The sequence below is a fragment of the Palaemon carinicauda genome, chromosome 26, assembly GCF_036898095.1.
Source record: "Palaemon carinicauda isolate YSFRI2023 chromosome 26, ASM3689809v2, whole genome shotgun sequence".
Lineage (NCBI taxonomy): Eukaryota > Metazoa > Arthropoda > Malacostraca > Decapoda > Palaemonidae > Palaemon > Palaemon carinicauda.
In genome coordinates this window covers 50,837,488-50,844,987 of record NC_090750.1, presented here as the reverse complement: position 1 = coordinate 50,844,987, position 7,500 = coordinate 50,837,488, and positions in this window count along the sequence as shown.

Below are 7,500 nucleotides of genomic sequence, written 5' to 3'. Positions count from 1 at the left end.
TGTCTCTATTTTGAACTTTTAATTCATTGTTTCTCTTTTAATCATCTCCCAATACGTGCTTCATAGGCCTCAGCCATGTAGGACTGATTCTTCCAAGTCTTCTAGTTATGCAGAGCACAGCTGGACCATCTCCATCTACCATTCATGTTCTTATCCACGTATAGCACTTGGGTAATCTATCTTATAGTTTTATTTCTAATCCTGTCCTGCCATTTAACTCCCAATATCTTTCTGAGGGCTTTGTTATGAAATGTGCGAATTCTATTGGAGATTGTTCCATTATCATTCCATGACCCATTTCCATAGAGTAACTCTGATCTTACTATCTATAGATATAATTTTGTGGCCCAAAATAAATTACAAAATTTCATCTTTGGGGCTGACCTCAGAGATCACCGATGAACTGGGTTCTTATAAATGGGTACCATTCACTTTGTCTTGTGACGGACTATAGCTTAATTAGGTGCCAAACGTGTTATTAAAAATGCCAAATTAGGGCAAGGGTCAAATATTTAAATGGTAATCAAGTGAAGCCAGAGAATATGTCAGCAATATCTATAGAAATGTACTTACTCCTCATGTGCGGCTTTGTAGTAGTCGAAATATGTAGTTTTCAAAGTTGCTATATAGAGAATTCTGTAATGTGGCATTGGAAAATAAAATTAAGATTTGGCTTTCCAATGCCACATTTAACTGTAATTTCAAAAGCTGTATTGAAATTCCTTGCCTTATATTCAAGGAGAGTTGGCCAGGATGCAATAGTGTAGAATAACATGATACTGCTGTTATAGGTGATAGAATCGAAATAAATTAGTATATGAAGTTATAAATAAAGCACCATATGTAAGCAATGGCAATATGGACGTGGTGCGTTATTCAGGTACATTCTGAAAATTTGGCCCAAGGTAACGCATTAAACTATTTCCAGCTTCTGGTAGGTAATGCTTTCATTATGGCGCTGGCAAATTTTAAACGTAATCTTTTGCAAGATTTTGATATTTTGCTTTCAAGTTCATACTTTATATATATATATATATATATATATATATATATATATATATATATATATATATATATATATATATATATATATATACTGTAGGATATTCGAGTACTTAAACTAGGAAAATTTGATAATGAGTCCATAGTGTTTATGAAAGTTTCACAATGGGTACCACGAATGTGTAATCAAATCGAATGACCTTTTATTCATATATATATATATATATATATATATATATATATATATATATATATAAATATATAAATATATATATATATATATATATATATATATATATATATATATATATATAAATATACATATATATATATATATATATATATATATATATATATATATATAGTATATATGTGTGTTTGTTATTAAAAAGCATACTCCTTAGAGCAGTATGGAGCCGATTGCGGTTTTACGAGTAATGTCCCATTCAGAAATAACAGAAGAGGCACCATCAAAGGAAGAAGAAAGGCCTTTGGTCTTTAAGGAAAGGATAGACTTGAATGTATTATGAGAATTATATCTAGAACCATATTCTATTTTATAGGTTCCAGATATTATATTTTCTTGTTCTAATCTTATGCTGATATTTACCATTTGGCTTGAATTTAGTTTGAAGTTAACCGCAACTGTCAGTTTGAGATTTCTAAATTTTGTTCTTCCTTTGTAAGAGGAATTAGAGTTCGTGTTTTTTTAGAAATTAGAAATGAGTTGATTGACCTACAGACTAGAGTCGCAACACGTTAATCAACGAGTTAATAGGATATGGAAATTAACAAAAATGATCGAAGAACACAAGGATCACTTAAGGAAAAAGAAAAATATAAAACGACAAACAGAAACACAGCATATGAAATAGGTCCGGTGGCTCAAATTCCGAAGGGCAATGAACAGGCAAGTGCCAAAACGGAGGACGAAGCCTGTGTTTGGTCATCAAACGCTTTATTTGATTTCCGTCGTCTTCACCGCCAAAAGCAATTTCCCTTCGTGAAACTGGTTGATGATTCTGTTCCCTTCATACAGAAACAGTGGCTTTGTGGACTGGACGGCTACTCAGACAGAAACATATCGAATTCGTTCGCAAGGACGGTTCATTTCTGTATTCACAGAAATCTTTACTCTAAAAGTGGGATTTGAATATTTAAAAAATAGGAATGTATATGATTACACATGTATATTATGTTTACTCAATATTTAAAAAATAGGAATGTATATGATTACACATGTATATTATGTTTACTCAATCATACATATACGTAAAGACAGGCATGTATAAACAAACCTCACGCACACACATGAAAACTTCATTTTATTACCAGAATTTCTGGCCTGGCAAGACTTTGACAATATGCCGAGCCGAAATCGAATTGAGATTCGATACTAACACTATTAGGTATGATAATGACTGTTACTTCGATTTTTCCTTTGCTTAGGATCGAGGCCTTGATGGACAGACTTTCTTATTATTAGATGGAATTTCTCTTGAGTCTTTGCTCACGTGGTATACTATATTCAACATTAAAAGATATTTTTGGCTTTGTTTATAAAAGGAAAATTTTAAATATAAAAATTGAAATTACCAATATTATTTAAATTATGAACATTTTCTTAGAACTATAATAATTTATATGATTATCATAATTTTCAGAATTATATTAATTTATACAACTATCAAAATTAGTACGAATAAGAAAAAAATTAAAATGAAATAAAGTAATACAAATTGATAAAATTATAGTAATGATCAAAATTCTCATAGGTCCCGCGACGTATGTGGATGACATAAGATTCAGCTAACAAAAGTTTGTGGGAATATATATATATATATATATATATATATATATATATATATATATATATATATATATATATATATATATATATATATATATAAATGTGTGTGCGTGTGTGAATTCTCCTCTAGGCGCGAGCGTCATATTTTAAGCTGCATCTTGAGAGATTCCTTTTTATATGGAGCACTGTAATATCTTCTTTTTGCAGCCCCCCCCCAAAAAAAAAAAAAAATATATGAATAAAATAAAATAAGGGAATTCATGGCTTTATATGTGTATGCCAAAATTCACATGCATATAAGAAACTGGACATCAGAGAATTATGGCTTAGTGTTTACCACAAAAATTCCCCGTTTTTCATGAAGAAAAAAATCTCCTCAATACTTTCTCTGTAGAAAGCCCCCTAATGTGTGAATACAATAAGTGTGTTTCAAATTTACATTCACGTTTTTTCCATAAAGCAGAAAACAAATGATGATTATGTGACTTCACTTTAATGAGGTTAACTGTTTTAATCATTTCACCGAAAACATTGTTCAACTCATCAGGCATAGGTCTATTTACATTACACTCAAAACAAAACGGTGTGAGTACTTTACTTTCAACGGCAACTATTCTAAAACCAATCTCTTACTTCGGTTCTAAGAGATACGAGGCCCTGAATTAATTATTGGTGATCGAAATAATACACACTTTACAAAGTTATATATATATATATATATATATATATATATATATATATATATATATATGTATGTATATATATATATATATATATATATATATATATATATATATTCTATAAAAAAATAACAATTCAAATGTGATACCAAAATAACACAATTTGAATCTGAACTATACCTTAGACTTATAACAAAATAACACTTCAAGAACAATACAAGCAGTTGTTTCACTAGAAATATATTTAATTTTGACTGTTTATGAAAAAAGTTGACACTAAAAGTATATAAAATAAACAATAATTACGCTTACATATATGTATCTGTTTCTCTAACAACATTTTGGCTCATAAAAGGTTACAGAATGGTTTAGCAAAAAATAAATACACTTCACTTTTCAACCAAATCACACAGGGCCGAGCACAAAAAAAAAGAATAAATATTTTTACAATAGAAACTGTATTTACAAATTAACTTCATTTCTTTTAAATCAAACAGAAAATACACCAATGTTTGATCAAGCACTGAACACGTATGAGAGAAAACAACCAGTGACTGAATTGATGCTGGTGTGAGGATTGTCTGACATATGGCTCTGTCGGAAAATCAGGCTGGATCTCTCTCTCCTAAGCAATGGTAGGCCCTTGTATGTCGTCCTAAGTCACTCTGGAAACTTCCAGTTAACTCAAGTAAAACATTCTCGGTACGTGTGCACAAGGTCTGGTCAGGCTGTCGCTGCACCAGTGTTGCCAACTTGGCAGTTGCCTGACGATGGCAAAACTATCAGCTAATTCCGCCCACCTCCTCTCGTAACATTAAAAAAAAAAAAGAATATGTTTAGTCGAGAACCTTTATGCATTTTCTATCCACGTGGAAACATGATGCAGTCCCTAGCATTTTATACCTCGTGTGGGTCATATCATACTTTTTAACTAGATTTCATAAGACTTTGTAACAAACTATGTGGAAAAAAAAATATAATTCTTCAAAATAACGTAAATTTTAATGTACGTAACTGAATGAAAATACAACTAAATTAATGGCGAAAGTCTTGTGTAATTTACATACATTTACTTAAACCTACATGAGTAAAAACCACCTTACGAGCTAGCTATACATCTCTTAAATACAAAAATGAAATACGTGAATAAGATAATCTATTGTCATATTAGACCAGCTTTTTAAGAATTTATAAATCTACAGCATATATATATATATATATATATATATATATATATATATATAATATATATATGTGTGTATATATATATATATATATATATATATATATATATATATACACACACACACATATATATATATATATATATATATATATATATATATATATATATATATGTATATATCGGGTATAAATTGCCACATATAGTACCCACTATTAATATATATTTGCCTATATCCATGTGTTGGACGAAAAAAAAAGGATTAAGAAATTAATGTAGAATTAGCATGTGAACAGTAGAAAATATTCAAAGATCCTGTTATAGAAAATTGATTCTTCAAAATAATAGAAACTCATTAGGGATAACAAGATGATCTTTCATTAGATTTCATTCTAACTTATTTTTAGTTACTACTAATTAAAAGGGAATTATCAGTCGTGAAAAAGATAAATTACATAATAAACTATAGTTATTATATGAAAGAATTTAATGGAAATCAATGGTAAATGAAGAAAATGTAAGAAAAGTGGTGTTAGATTCGGACATAAAGTAAAGCGAATTGAAACTGAGAAATAAAGCTTTTACACAACGGTCAAGAAAATCGTGTAACTCTATACATTATAACCCACCCCGAAATATTGAACATTGGAAGTTTCTCTTTATTCATGTACAGATTCATTGGTATCAGATAACAGCTACTGTAGAAGGCTCCCGAGAAAGTGCCAGAATCAATTTGTTGCTCATTGCATTTTCATGAATATCGGAGGTTACAAGTGACGCAGGATATTTCCAATGGCAAAATATTGTCAATGTGAATTTTGTGAGTATTCTTCTATTTCACATTGTGAAAAAAAAGAAACAAAATATTTATAATTTATGTTCAACCATGTAACTTATTTATTTTGCGCAATTACTTTTTTTGCATACGACTAGAATGAAAACATGTAGATATATTGCCTAAATGTACAATATTTCCTTAATTATTAGTAGTATATATAATTCATTTAAAATGTTGGATATTTTTGGTTGATAACACTCCATCTTAGGCTTAATATTCACAGGCATTGTTTCGAATTCTTGTTATTTAAAGACCTTTATTTCTATATTTCGGTATTATTTTTATATCTAATTAGATAAAACTTGAATCAATTTTTTGACAAATTTTGTGGACACACACATGCATATATATATATATATATATATATATATATACATATATATATATAAATATAAATACCAGAAATCACAGTTGCCCTCTTTATATAAAAAATAAATTAGGACATTTCTAAAACAAAACATAAGTACTATGTAAAAATATATCTATGTGAATTTCTGTCTTATATGTCTGTCTGAAAACAGTGTGTATATATATATATATATATATATATATGTGTGTGTGTGTGTGTGTGTGTGTGTGTGTGTGTGTGTATAAATATATACATATATATATATAAATATATGTATTTTGTATATATATATATATGTGTATATATATAATGTGTATATATATATGTGTGTGTGTGTGTTTGTGTGTGAATATATATATGTATATATATATATAATATTCATGTATATATATATATACATATATATGAATATATATGTATATATATACATATATATATATATATATATATATATATATATATAAATATATATATATGTGTGTGTGCGTGTATGTGTATGTATGTATGTATGTATATGCATACCATATATATATATATATATATATATATATATATATATATATATGTGTGTGTGTGTGTGTGTGTGTGTGTGTGATGTGTGTATGTGTTTATATATGTGTTTGTCTTTTTGTTTCTTTCATTGCTCTTGTTTATATATAGCAGGATGAATTATAGTAAATAAAATGCCACACTTAGGAACAAATAAATCCAATTACTAGTTGAATAAGAGAAATGAATTCTTATAATCATAATTTTATTTGTCGTTCTCTTTGCAATCCTGGCCATCTCTGCATTATTTTTTTTCAGTATTGTAATTGTTTATTCAAAGGAAATATCAATGATAACATAAGATGAAGTTTATTGTACTACTTTCGTTGTACCAAAAGTCTTTGATAAGGAGCTACATGTAAATGCCTGTTTTGAACCAAAAATAGACAAATATTTTCTCCTAAAATCGTTTGTACAACTTTGTAAAATCTTTTCTGGAATCTAAGAAAAGAAGATAGGGATTTGGCAAAGCCTCTTCATTGTTTCCCGATGCAAAGGGTATAGGTTTAAAAAAAAAAAATCAAATAAACATACTTCCACTTTATTAGGGGAAAAAATATTTCATGTTTTTTATTTTGCCTTAAGTGAATTAAACAACATGAAATACTTTTTTCCCCTAGTAAAGTGGAAGTATATTTCTTTAAAGACTTTTGTGACTATTCGCTGGCTCTGCACTGTTCCTATCTATGAATGGAAGCTCGTCCAATATAAGGTATATAAATTTGGAGGTGGAATAATTAGGTTTTCTTAATCATTTTAATTCAAAATCGGTTGAAAAACTAACATGAGCCCCACTCTAACCTGAAGTACCATGGGGCTATATCCTATGCAAACCCTCAACACATCATATCTCTATATGATGTGATGAGTTCTTACTTTCTTTAATTCATTATATTGATCTCTTGACAAACACTATCAGTAATATTTTCATTCTATAGAAAATACAGGAGCAAGTCAACACTTCACTTAATGATACCCCTTAAGTTCTGCTTCAAGTGTTATTTATACTGTTCACTAGCCATGTTTATTAGTCTAACTAAAAATTTCAGTCTTGGCCACCTTCAGCTATTTGCCTTTATATCTCCAGAT